This window comes from Danio rerio, chromosome 6, assembly GCF_049306965.1.
Source record: "Danio rerio strain Tuebingen ecotype United States chromosome 6, GRCz12tu, whole genome shotgun sequence".
Taxonomy (NCBI): Eukaryota; Metazoa; Chordata; class Actinopteri; order Cypriniformes; family Danionidae; genus Danio; species Danio rerio.
This window is the reverse complement of record NC_133181.1, coordinates 24,031,055-24,045,848: the sequence shown is the minus strand read 5'-3', so window position 1 is coordinate 24,045,848 and position 14,794 is coordinate 24,031,055. Positions and strand designations below refer to the sequence as shown.

The following is a 14,794-nucleotide window of genomic DNA, read 5'->3' as shown; positions in this document are numbered from 1 at the left end:
GTGCAGTGAATGTCAGCTGGTAAATCCACCGGCCACCCCAAAAGCGCCGTTGCGCCCTTTACCAATTATGGAGATCCCCTTCGAGAGAATTGGTATGGATCTCATCAGGCCATTAGAGCGATCTGCACGCGGGCATCGGTTTGCATTAGTTCTGGTGGATTATGCAACCCGCTACCCGGAAGCAGTCGCGCTCCGTAACATCTCAGCAAAGAGCGTTGCGGAGGCGCTGTTTCGCCTCATCTCCCATGTGGGAATCCCCAAGGAGATTCTCACTGATCAAGGCACCGCGTTCATGTCACGCACGATGCGCGAGCTTTACGGATTATTGGGCATTAAATCTATTCGCACGAGCATCTATCACCCACAAACAGACGGGCTGGTGGAAAGATTTAATCGCACGCTTAAATCAATGATCCGTAAATTCGTTCACGAGGACGCGAAAAATTGGGATAAGTGGTTGGAGCCCTTATTATTTGCTGTGCGGGAGGTTCCCCAAGCCTCCACGGGGTTTTCCCCCTTCGAGCTTCTCTACGGCAGACAGCCCAGAGGGGTTTTGGATGTTGTTAGAGAGGCTTGGGAGGACGAGCCTTCTAAAAGTAAAAATGAAATTCAATATATCCTGGACCTTAGAGCAAAACTCCACACACTGGGGCGGCTCTCTACAGAGAATTTGCTTAAGGCTCAGGATGACCAACGCCGGCGATATGATAAGGGCATTTTTCAAATTTTCAAATTTTCAAAGGCAAATTTTTACAGGGAGGTAAAGTAATTGTACTGCTACCCACTTCCAGCTCTAAATTACTCGCCAAGTGGCAAGGGCCGTTTGTGGTCACACGACGAGTCAGTGATCTCGATTACGAGGTGGTTCGTTCAGACAGGGCTGACTCGCGTCAGATTTATCACATTAATCTGCTTAAGCAGTGGAGGGAGCCGGAGGACGTGGCGCTGGCTACGCTTGTTACTAAAGAGGATGACCTGGGGCCGGAGAGCTCCGGCCGTGAACGGCCGAGCACTCTGGTCACCGGGGGCGATCATCTCTCAGCGAGCCAGCTCCTCGACATCCGGCACCTCCAACGTGAATACTCTGACGTGTTTTCGCCCCTGCCCGGTCGTACTAACCTGATTCAGCACCATATCGAGACCGAACCGGGCGTGGTCGTTAGGACCCGGCCGTATCGCCTACCTGAACACAAGAAAAAAGTGATTCAGGAAGAATTTAATAATATGTTGAAAATGGGAGTAGTGGAAGAATACCACAGCGACTGGGCCAGCCCGATTGTCTTGGTACCTAAGATGGACGGCTCGGTCCGGTTCTGTGTGGATTATCGCAAGGTGAATGCTGTGTCGAAATTCGACGCTTATCCAATGCCGCGTATTGACGAGTTGCTCGACCGGTTAGGTGCTGCTCGATATTACTCGACATTGGATTTAACGAAGGGCTATTGGCAGATCCCATTATCTCCAATATCCCGCGAAAAAACAGCCTTCACTACGCCGTTTGGATTGCACCAATTTGTGACGCTTCCGTTCGGGCTGTTCGGGGCACCGGCGACGTTTCAGCGCCTAATGGACAAAATACTCGGTCCTCACACAGCATATGCCGCTGCTTATCTAGATGATATCATCATTTACAGTAATGACTGGCAGCGGCATATGCAACATTTGAGGGCGGTATTGTCGGCGCTGAGACGGGCCGGGCTCACGGCCAACCCACAGAAGTGCGCAATTGGGCGAGTGGAGGTAAGGTATCTGGGCTTCCACTTAGGTCACGGGCAGGTGCAGCCCCAAATTAATAAGACTGCAGCTATTGCAACCTGTCCGAGACCTAAGACCAAAAAGGAGGTGAGACAGTTTTTGGGGCTGGCAGGTTATTATAGGCGTTTTGTCCCTAATTATTCGGCCCTTGTCAGCTCATTGACTGATCCCACTAAAAAGGAGGGACCGGATACCGTCCAATGGTCGGAGCAGTGCCAACAGGCCTTCTCAAAGGTAAAATCTATACTTTGTGGGGGGCCGCTATTGCACGCTCCTGACTTTGCTCTCCCCTTTGTTTTACAGACGGACGCATCCGATCGGGGACTGGGGGCGGTTCTCTCGCAGGAGGTGGCGGGAGTGGAACGGCCGGTGCTGTACATTAGCCGCAAACTCAGCAAGAGTGAGGCTAAGTACAGCACCATAGAGAAGGAGTGCCTGGCGATTAGGTGGGCCGTTCTCACTCTCCGCTATTACCTCCTGGGTAGGGAATTCGCCCTCTGTTCAGATCACGCTCCTCTCCAGTGGCTTCACCGCATGAAGGATACCAATGCGCGGATCACCCGTTGGTATCTAGCTTTACAGCCTTTTAAGTTCAAGGTGATCCACAGGCCGGGTGTACAAATGGCTGTAGCCGACTTCCTCTCGAGGGCGGGGGGGGGAGGGCTGCAGGCCGGACGGCTCCCCGGCCTGAGGCGGGCGAAGGGGGTATGTGGAGAGGTAAGCGTGATCGAACACCCAATCAGGGGGGAGAGCATGCTAGGAGCCCGGCGGCTAATCACCGGGTCAATCAGAAATGATAAATAACACCTGTCTTTCTAGTGATTGGGCCGGAGAGACTCCCTTCTTAAGGAGAACGGGAGGAGCAGTCGGGAGAGGAGAGAGCACACACACACACTCACAGACGGACACAGTTTGCTAGTGCTGTGAAAAAGCAAAATAAAAAAATATTGCTTACCTGATATCGCCGACCCTGTCTTCTTCTTCCCACACAACAACGAACTATACTACACAGATGTAAACACATTTGACCTTCCTTTGTCCAATTTTACTTGGAAAAGCCTAAATCAACTAAAGGAGCAGCCCGAACAAATGAAGAAACTGGTAAGTTCAAGCTCTTGCTAATTTCAAAGTGTTTTAAGTTTATTTGTTTTATTTATTTGTTTGTTTGTTTGTTTGTTTGTTTTTTGCTTTGTAGGTAGGCTAGTTTGGAATCATTGGTGTTTTGCACTAAGCAGTTGGCCGTATCCTGGAAAAGCTTTTGGTTAACTCCTTGGCTAAACAAATTAACTGGAGCGGGCCAAATTAAAAAGTGGCCTTTCATGCACTCCTCCTTAATACTGTCGGAGTCAGTAAGTCGGTTTTGAATATACATTTTAATACAATTAGGGGCTGTTTCATCTGTGCATTTCTTTGAATTATTGACCAGAGGAACAAAAAAATATATATATAGTCGCATTTAGGTTTTACTTATATGAGAGCAAGCATCTTTCTTTTATTTTTTTAACATTAGCACTTGTTCATTACTAATTATCTGTTTATCTTTTAATCACAGATGCAGTGAGGACAAATGTCTATACCACGCCACTGATAAAGAGATTGAAAAATGCATTATATGGTGGCTACAACTTGCTCCTGACAGGGATGAAGGAGGGAAGAAGAGAAAGCTAATGTGTCAACTGTCTACATCACTATTCTATTCTGTTTTATTTTTAAACAACATTTTAAGTGTATTAAGATGTTCCCTGATACTTGAGCAATTTGTTTCTTTTTTTATTTGCATATATATATATATATATATATATATATATATATATATATATATATATATGAAATGTGTGTGTGTGTGTGTATGAAATGTATAATCATCTCACTCATGCTGTTTGTGCAATTTATTCTGTTCAAGTTTATTTAAAAATAAGTTTGTCTTTATACTTCTGCAATTTTAAATATATATATATATATATATATATATATATATATATATATATATATATATATATATATATATATATATATATATTGTTTATTATTATTTTAATGTTTTATTGAAAATGTTTACAGATGTTTCTTTAGAATTTGCCAGTTCTTTTTACAATTTTGACTTGTATATTTTACGGATTGTCATAGGTATTTGTAAGATGTTTCTTGCTATATCTTAAATTGATTTCTATATTCAGGTTTATATAACATTTTGCTGTTTCAAGATGTGTCTTGTACAACTTTTTAAATTCATGTCTATTGGGAAAACAGGGTTGTTGTCACAACCAGCGATCGCTCCCCAGAGGATCGCTGGTTCTCACACGAACTCAGGACTTCATTTCCGCATTCCCCAGGACTACACATTCATACATGCACTGCTCCCAAACACGCACGCCTGCTCACTCATGTATCCTGATTGCAAGCACCAGCTGATCCTTGTTCACAGACTGATTACATCCCATTCATAAGCCACTCTCTCACGCCACCAGTTTGCCGAGTCTTGTTCTCCTAGTAACATTACAACGCGTTTCCCTGTCTTGTTTCTCCGTGTTTCGATCTTAGCCTTGTATCCCAGTTATCCTGTTTAGCCGCCTGCCTTTTGACCTTCTGCCTGTTTATATCGACTACGATTCTGGACTGCCTGTATATACCTGTTTGCACCTGATGACCATTGCTTGCCTGACTACTGAATAAACTGCATATTGGATCTTACCTCCTGTGGTCTCCTGTCACTCCACCCCAGTCGTGGTAACAGAAGACTCGGCCAGAACATGGATCCAGCGGGTGTTCAAATCATGCGTCTCCGTCAGGAAGCCCGGTCAATAGAGGAGTACGTGGAGGACTTTGTTAATCTGGCCCACCGTACCACCCTGAGCGAGGTATGCCTCATGATTTTCTTTCATGGCGGACTGTCCGAGCCCCTATACTCCAACATACCCTTGTACGGACCCCAGTGGTCTTTGGTGAACTATATTGATCTAGCCCTGCAGATGAGTGGATCTTCCTTCACCATAGGAGAGGTGGACGAAAATCCAAATAATCTTTTGGGGGGGGGCTGTAGAGAGCAAGACCCGCTGGCTACGGGGCTTGCGACCCATTGTCCACAGCCAGCTCACAAGATGGCTGCTCCCAGTCAGCCAGCTCACAAGATGGCTTCCAGTTCTAAGTCTGTTCCTGCTCCTGAAAGGCCATCTCCAGAGCTGCCATTCCCTCCAGTGCTGCCAGATCCTCCAGTGCTGCCAGACCGTCCAGTGCTGCCAGACCGTCCAGTGCTGCCAGACCGTCCAGTGCTGCCAGACCGTCCAGTGCTGCCAGATCCTCTAGAGCTGCCAACGCCAGAGCTGCCAACGCCAGAGCTGCCACCGCCAGAGCTGCCAGAGCCAACGCCGCAGCCAACGCCTCAGCCAGAGCCGACGCCGCAAACAGCGCCTCAACCAAAGCCGACGTCGCAACCAGCGCCTCAGCCAGAGCCGACGCCGCCGCCAGCGCCTCAGCCAGAGCCGACACCGCCGCCAGCGCCTCAGCCAGAGCCGCCGCCGCCGCCAGCGCCTCAGCCAGAGCCGCCGCCGCCGCCTGAGTTTCCCGAGTGGTCGCCGCCGCCGCCTGAGCTTCCCGAGTGGTCGCCGCCGCCGCCTGAGCTTCCCGAGTGGTCGCCGCCGCCGCCTGAGCTTCCCGAGTGGTCGCCACCGCCACCTGAGCTTCCCGAGTGGTTGCCGCCGCCGCCGCCTGAGCTTCCCGAGTGGCCGCCGCCTGAGCTTCCCGAGTGGCCGCTGTCGCCGCCTGAGCTTCCCGAGTGTCCGTCGCTGCCCGAGCTACCCGAACGGCCACAGCTCCTCGCCCTGTCGGCGCCATCCAGACAGCTCACTCAGCCGGCATCATCCAGACTCCTCGCCTTGCCGATCCCAACCCGGCTCCTCGCCTTGTCGGCTCCCTACAAGCCTCCAACTCTGCCGGCTCCTCGCAGCATTCCAAGTCCTTCGCTGCCACACGATCCAGGACCACTGCAGCTCCACTCTCCGGGTCTTCCGCAGCTCCAGTCTCCAGGCCCTCCGCAGCTCCACGCCCCAGGTACGCCCCAGCTGCATGGTCCTGGCCCTCCAACCCTCCCCCTGTTCCGCCTCCGCTACGCCTCCCGCCTGAACAGTAGTGGAGTGTCTGGAATCCACTCCTAGAGGGGGGGCTATGTCACAACCAGCGATCGCTCCCCAGAGGATCGCTGGTTCTCACACGAACTCAGGACTTCATTTCCGCATTCCCCAGGACTACACATTCATACATGCACTGCTCCCAAACACGCACGCCTGCTCACACATGTATCCTGATTGCAAGCACCAGCTGATCCTTGTTCACAGACTGATTACATCCCATTCATAAGCCACTCTCTCACGCCACCAGTTTGCCGAGTCTTGTTCTCCTAGTAACATTACAACGCGTTTCCCTGTCTTGTTTCTCCGTGTTTCGATCTTAGCCTTGTATCCCAGTTATCCTGTTTAGCCGCCTGCCTTTTGACCTTCTGCCTGTTTATATCGACTACGATTCTGGACTGCCTGTATATACCTGTTTGCACCTGATGACCATTGCTTGCCTGACTACTGAATAAACTGCATATTGGATCTTACCTCCTGTGGTCTCCTGTCACTCCACCCCAGTCGTGGTAACAGTTGTTTTAAAAACTTGTGTATGTGTGCAATTTCAGATTTTTTTCTTTAAGTCTTCCTGTGTCTTTATGTTTTTATTGTTGTTTTTATATTGATATTCTTGTGCACTACAAAATTATTTATTCAATTTTAGTACAATTTGTTTTTCTTGCAATTTCAATAAACATTTATCATGTATTTATTTTGTCCTTTGTCTGATTCTTTTCGTTATAGGATATGTATGCAGTTTGCATTTTATTCAAAGGTTAAACACAGTGCCTATACTTTCTGTTTACATTATAGCCTGCGTTTGCTGTTATATAAATTCAAATGGTTGTTATATCAAGTATCAATGTAATACCAAAAGGTTTTATAAGGTATATAAATACTGAGTCGCGCCAGCTCCAGGCCGCAGCGTACATTTCACTCGGGTCGATTCCGGCGCGGATGCGGCAGCTTCAGCTGGCTTATGGCCGCCGCATCTGGCCCGATTGATTCGGGCCGGAATCAGGCAGTGAGTCCACAGGCCCGAGTATGGCAGCCGGAGTCGGGCCGAGTGCTAAGTCTCCGGCAGGCGACAATCTCGCCGGAACTGGGCCGAGTGTATTTTGCCATAAGTGATAACATGTATAAGTATGGTAATAATCTGTATAACTACCATAATACCTTGTGTAATTACATATATAACTTGTATAATTAAAGTAATAACATGTATAATTACAGTAATAACCTGTATAACTACCATAATAATGTGTATAATTACATAAATAACTTGTATAATTAAAGTAATAACATGTATAATTACAGTAATAACCTGTATAACTACCATAATAACTTGTATAATTACATAAATAACTTGTATAATTACAGTTATAACAAGTATAATTACAGTAATAACCTGTAACTGTAAAACAGAAAACTACTGTTTTTTAACAGTTTATCTACATCTTTTATTCTAACAGTTTTTTTCTGTATTTTTACGGTTTTTCTCTGGCGCCCCTGCTGCCAGAAAATAACCATTTTTTTACGGGGATTTTTTTTACAGTGTAGGTAATTGTTAAAGATTGTGTTAGAGTGAGTTTAAAAGACAAATACATTTAAAAGTTTATGCAGTAAGAAGCTAACTGATAATTAAACGTTGCATTTCAAAAATGAAAAATGCTTTTAGTAAATAAATATGTGAATTTAATTAATAATATTAACTTTGAGCTATAGCAGTAATGATTCTGAACAGTTATACCAGATATTGGGCCACCAAGTAGTATTGTTGAATTAAATCAGGTATGGAAAAACATATATGGAAATAAGAAATGCAATACTAAAATACCTGGCAAAGAAAATAAAAGATAAGATAATGATAAATGGCAACCAGAAGGAACATTTGATGTAAACAGTGAGAAAATAGAAATGGAAAATATTAAGAAATTAAAATACGAGGTAAAAATGAGTGGTTAGAAAAGGAACACTAGTATAGATGAGGAGAAATGTAAAGTGAAACACAATCTGGAGCTAAAGAAATTTATTAGAATAACACTAAAGAAATTGAAAATTAAACATATCTACATATAATAAAATGATTATGAATTAAAGAAAAATAAACTGTTAAAACCGTAAGAGGAAGAAAATAGATGAGAGGAGTCTCCATTTGATGGAAAAAAAATGGGAAAGAAGGAAAGACTTTTTTAGGTCATGAGCTAAATTCCATATATTACTTAAAAGGACATAGGGATGGACTTTGGGGGACTGTAGACTTTTACCTACCAGACATCTCTGAGTGCACTGGCAAATGGAAAAGGTGTTTGAAAAACACAATGGACAAACTGTTGGCTGTGGACAGTTGTGAAAGCAGTGAGGCAGGCACTGCATGCCCAGGAATTACTGAGGACTGGAAAGGCTACTTATGTTCAGAGACACTAAAAAGAGGCAAACAAGCTAATGATGAACTGATCAAAGAGAAAAAGCGCTCCACCAGAACTTTACATCAGCTCATTAGCCGCCTTTCCACTATCGGGCCAGTGCGAGCCAGGGCTTTAATCGGGCCGGGCCGGGCCGGGCCAATAGCCCGGGAGGTTGAGAAATGAGGCCGAAATCATGTCGCGTTTCCACTGACGGGCTAATAGCTCACAGCGGGTTACGCAAACACCGCCCACAGAACGTCCCCGAATCGAACGTCACACAACCCGCCCACTTCAGATAAAGCACACCATAGAATCATCACGAAACGAAACCATTAAAATGAAGACAACCGAAACAAACAAACGACACATTACTGTACAGCAGTACATGAAATGTCTATACGCACAGACCTGTGTATTTCCATTCATTACATTTGTTTACTCGCCGACCAACTGGCATTGTGCATCGACTGCTCTCGCCGAACGCAGGGACCCATCACAGAGAGCGCACACATCCATAATATAAAGCCACAGAAATTCTCCTTTATAACTCGATATTGCATGTATTTTATAACATCCTCGTTTTGATAGAAGTCGTGTTAAATGTTTCAGCATAAGAGCGAGTAGCCTTATAAAATATACCCATATTTGTTGCGCTCAGCAGCTATTCACTAAAGCTCTTCATTTAAAGTTTCATTTATAAATTTAACCACGTCATATAAAAACATAAACAGTTTTTTAGGTATATAGAACACATTTTGTGTTTGGACTTTCCCCCGTATGCGTTTAAAGCAGCGAGCGCTGCGCAGGACTGGGTGACAGAAAAAAAGGTATAGGAGATTCTGCTTTCACTCACCCAAATAATGCTCTGTTTGCGCGATTTGATTATATCATCGTATCCAAATACTTTATAAATAATATTTCAAACCTTCTCCGGTGTTAATTGTTTTTATAAAATATCAAAACTCTTTTTTTTAAACAGGTCTTTGTAAAATGAAAGTTATAGGCTATATATATATATATATGTGGCTTTAAAACGGTTCGATTTATGTATTGTATATAGGCTACCTACATATAGCTAGCTTTTGTTTATTTTATATTGGTTTATTTATTTAATGTGATTTTATATATATCCGATATTTGTAATTCTTTAAATTATATTTCATTAAAGCTTAGGCTATTTTATCAAGATATGACACTATATTGTTTAAAGTCTACGAAAGTGGGCACGTATTTTGTTAAGTTTTATGTCCTTCTGTTGTATTTATATTGTGTATTATCTCCAAAATAAATAAAGAAAAAAGCCGCTCGCGGCATAACAGAGCTGTGAAGGAGCGCTTTAGCCCGGTCTCACACACAAATACAGGCATCTAAACGCGCACAAACACACTTTTTAATCTTGACAAAAACTCTCGAAAACCTTTACTGTCTGCTGTCTCTTTAATATTGTGTAAAGCTTATTATGCGTTATTGAAACATAAAGGAGGACGCAGCAAAAAACGTCACTATAAATTAAAACTACTTTATTATTTTATGCAGCAGCCTTACATTTAAAATGGAAACATAAGGGTGATCATACGCAAAAAGACCCCAGACTAAAAGGCTAGATGTTTTCTTTCCCTTATTTCTTTATTTGTTTGGCGCATGTACTCATGTGCGATCAGAAAACTGCCCGCCTCTCCTTTCACTCCGCCCCGAAGCCCCAGCTGGCCCTCCTTGGCCCAAGGTATTCGACGGGCCGAAAAAGGCCGGCCGCTGGCCTCAAGAAAGCCCCGCTTTGGCCCGATTAGGCCCCGGAAGTGACAGTAGCCGCGTTTCCACTATCGCGCCTAAAGCGAGCGAGCCAGGGCGAGCCAAGACCAGTGGCGTTTCCACTGTCACTTCCGGGGCCTAATCGGGCCAAAGCGGGGCTTTCTCGGGGCCAACAGCCAGCCTTTTTCGGCCCGCCGAATACCTTGGGCCAAGGAGGGCCAGCCGGGGCTTTGGGGCGGAGTGAAAGGAGAGGCGGGCACAGTTTTCCGATCGCACTCGAGTACATGCGCCAAACAAATAAATAAATAAGGTCAAGAAAACATCTGGAACAAATTATAGGCTAAGGGGTCTTTTTTTGCATATGATCGCCCTTAAGTTTCGCTTTTAAATGTAAGGTTGTTGCATACAATGATCTTTCTTTGCTGCATCTTTGATGTTTCAATAACGCATAATAATCTTTACACCATATTAAAGACACAGCAGACAGTAAAGGTTTTCAAGAGGTTTTGTCAAGTTTAATACTGTGTGTGTTTTTGCGCGTTTAGATGCCTGTGTATGTGTGTGAGACCGAAAAAAGAGCGCTCCATTCATAGCTCTGTTGATGCCGCGAGCGGCTTTTTTCTTTTATTTTTATTGTTTTAATTTATTTTGGAGATAATACACTATATAAATACAACAGTAGGACATTAAACTTTACAAATTTCATGTCCACTTTTGTAGGCTCAAAACAATAGTGTAATATCTAGATAAAATAGCCCTATATTGAAATAATTTAAAGAATTACAAATATTAGATAGGCCTATAATAAAATCACATTAAATAAATAAACCAATATAAAACTAACAAAAGCTATAGCTATAACAATTGGGTACTATATCAAACTGTTTCAAACTTATATTAAACTTTCATTTTTCAAAAGCCTATTTGAAAAAAAGATTTTAGATATTTTCTAAAAAAATAAAAATAAATAAACACCGGAAAATGTTTTAAATATTATTTATAAAGTATTTGGATACGATGAAATTAATCAAATCATGCAAACAGAGCATTTTCGGGGTGAATGAAAGCAGAAACTAGGCGACCTTTTTTTCTGTCTGCAGCTGCGCAGCACTTTTTTGACGGGGAAAACTGCAAGTTCAAAATGTGTTCTGTGTCCTCAAACAAGTGTGTATGTTTTTATATGACGTGGTAAAATTAAAAAAGGAAATTTTAAATACATAAAGAGCTTTATTAGTGCATAGCTGCTGAGCGCAACAAAATATAAGCTATATTTTATTACGTGCTGCTCTTATGTGCTGAAACACTGAACACTTTCCTTTACTTAAGATATAATAAGCAACATCTTTAAATAAAGGGAATCACCTATTAAGTGTCATAAAGCCTATAGGGGGAAAAAAATCATGTTTCAGTTCTCTCCGGAGCATTTGGGATGAATGTTGGACAGATTCTGTCTAGAGGATGTTATAAAAAACATTTTATATCGAGTTATTAACGGAGAATTTTATATATGTGGTGTTATATCATGGATGTGTGCGCTCCCTGCGCTCCGGGTCCCTCCGTTGGTGGCAAGACCACTGGATTTCGATGCCAGTCGGTCGGCGAGTAAATGAATATGATGAATGAAAACACACAGGCATGTGCGTATAGACATGCGTTGTACTGCTGTACAGTAACGTGTCATTTGTTTGTTTTGGTTGTCCTAATTTTAATAGTTTCGTGATGATGTGATGGTGTGCTCTATCTGCATGATTCTCGCTGAAGTGGGTGGTTTGAGTGACGTTCGATTCGGGGGATGTTCTGGGGGCGGGGTTTGCGTGACGCGCTGCGAGCTACTAGCCCCACAGTGGAAACGCGACATGATTTCGGCCTCACTGCTCAACCTCCCGGGCGATTGGCCCGGCCTGGCCCGATATAAGCCCTGGCTCGCACTGGCCTGATAGTGGAAATGCGGCTACTGGAAACCCCACTGGCCTTGGCTCGCCCTGGCTCGCTCACTTTAGGCGCGATAGTGGAAACGCGGCTAGTGAAAGAAAAGAAGCCAGCACTAAGAGAGAAGGGGGAAACACTGTGCCCTGATATGGACACCACAGAAAAGACTGCACCAATCTATGAACCAGTTGTCTTCTCAGGGTGTGAGGAGGGAGAGTATGGCAGTCCATCTCAAAGCAGTCTACCTATAGTCCAAATTGAGAACAAGGTGACCACTCAGAGGGCAAAATAAGAGCAAAAGTGTAGCTACCCATTCTTGTATCAAATCAGACTCCTATCAATTTGATAAAAAGAAAAGTATCATGTAAACTGTAAGAAAAGTCTTAGATGATAATGTACAATGAAACTTTAAATGTGTAATGTTAAAATAATAAATTATGATAAATGTTCAATAATTTTGCACCATTTTCATAGGTCTACTTATAGAGATTCATGAACACAGAAGGATAAAGTACAATGCATGATGGTGACTAAAGAAAAAATGACAGCTTTTGATAACTGAAAAAATAATTTGGATTAGAAATTTATGGAATTAAATATTTAAGTTAAAATTAGGGAAATCTTATTTTGAGTAAACTAAACCAAGATTTGAGATAAAAATTATGTCAGAGTTTAAGACAGAAAATTGATTTATACTTGAAGAGAATGAAAACAAAAAAAGTAAAATGAACTCACAATACTGAATAGGTCAAAAAGTAACAATTCTAAATGTACTAAAAGAATATTTGAAAGAGAAAAGTTTTAGGTTAGGTTGTTTTACATATGTGAAGAAATAATTAAAAGCAAAAAGGATTAAGGACTAAAGATGAAAAATCAGATCAGATAGAGAGGAACCTATAAAGCACAGAAAAATCCAGTGATTTGTCAGTCAACTGATTAAAAATTACAACAAAAATGTATGTATAATTAGTTTGATGCTGAAAAGTGAAAAAATGCTAATTAATATAAAATGCAAAATAAGAAATTATTTAGGTAAGTGTCAAGTTTTAATAATTATTATGAGTTCAGGACATTAAGGGAAAACAAAATTAGCTAGCATAGGGAGGATTAATTAAAATCTAAACCCGATGCAGGTCTGTTATATGCTGGAATAGGCATTATTGAAACTTTTGAGAACATAGTAATATTAGAAACATTTAGATATGTTATGGCATTTCTAATTAAAGTCAATTTTAATTCGGTTGTGTGACGAATAACATGGATTCTATTTGAATTTGAATTGAATTTAAATTTTGATTATGGCATTAGTCAAAACAGACAAAAGTAGATGTTGTAAAATTTATGATTTAAGAACAGTCAGTGATAGAGAATTTCTTAGCAGAGGTTCCTAACACACACTGTACTTAAATTTGTTAGTTTGGATGCCAAATATGTTAAAGTAATTAATTGATTTCTGTTTAGGTAATTATCAGAGGAAGGTAGACACTTGGTTACACAAAGTAAATAGGCTGATTTACATAGTTTCATACATTAGAATGCATAAAAGGATTTAGAGTATTTAGTGATGGTTATTGTAACGTGTAGGATTTAGTTATCTGCAGGTACATCTAGCTCAAGCTAAGTAAAAGACATAAATAAAACTTTTTAGGGATGACGGGTTTATTGTTAACAAGATTCTGTATCTAATCTAGATGCAATAATAACTGTTAAGATGATAAATAAGAAGTTGATTTTTCATTAAAGAAAATAGGGTAGCAGGTCTAACAATAGTATAGAGTCACAACCTTAATTAAATTATGTACAAATTAAACAACGTACTAGTCTTTATGAACAATGCATGTAGCATTAGAGGTGAACGAAAAAGACAAATAAGGTTTATGTAATATATACAAAGAACAGATTGTTGAGGCAACAGCATTTCGAGATATTGGCATTTGAGATGTACATGGTTTGAATCAAGGGTGAAGTGGTAAAGAAAATTGAGCAGCAAGGATAATGATCTCCTTTTTGAATGCAGTGATTAGTGAATTGTTGTCCACATGTGACATCTGTGCAAAGTAGAATGTGAGTAAAAGATCAGCAATAGGCCTAAGGGGATATTCAAGAACTTGATTGTGGATGTTAGGAAATGATATAATTAGCTTAGGGCAAGAGATACAAGTTTTTGGGCATGGCAGTTGTGGTAGATGAGTGAAAGTAATTCCATCAGCAGAGCAGGGAAGAAGAAACACTTACAATATTTAAGATAATAGAAGTAAGTCTCATATTTGGAATACCTTCAGAAATAAGTTTAATGTGTCTGCATTTAAAAATAAATTAGAGTAATTAAAGTCAATTAAAGTGAATAAAGGTAATTAAGTAGATGAATAAGTGTATATATGATTCAGTGAATAGATAAATAAATTAATTGATAAAGTATTGGAAATCAAGAAAATTGAGAAATTACACATAATTGTAAGGAATGATTGAAAGAGCTAAAGATGATTCATCAAGGCCTAGTTTAACAAGATGTGTTAAAATAATATACCTTTTGCATTAATAAGTGATTGCATGAAAACTGACAGAAACAAGCAACTAACACTGCATGAAGTACAATTGGGTCGACCCTTGCATGTAATCTTGTATTTAACCTTGTGGAATGTTTGGAGAACATTTCGAATGCATTGGAAAGAAGTTTGGTCTTTTATGAGGAAACTAACTGCCATGTGCAAAGCGATATCTGTACAGGAAACCAGAAAGGATCAGAAGAAGGAGATTAATTCGGTGATCGAGTATATCTGAGATGTTCTGGAGAAAGTGGAGTGAAATCAGGAGAAATGGACCTTATGCCAAGGTTGCCAAAGGGGA

At 41.7% G+C, this 14,794-nt stretch overlaps 1 long non-coding RNA gene across 1 annotated transcript; it reads left to right on the top strand.

Moving 5' to 3' along the window:
• The first annotated feature begins 2,456 nt into the window (after positions 1-2,456).
• On the top strand, positions 2,457-3,505 carry LOC110438674 (uncharacterized). The gene is made up of 3 exons (XR_002459009.3): positions 2,457-2,856; positions 2,951-3,104; positions 3,308-3,505. It is a non-coding gene; the product is annotated as an uncharacterized lncRNA (long non-coding RNA).
• Positions 3,506-14,794: the final 11,289 nt, after the last annotated feature.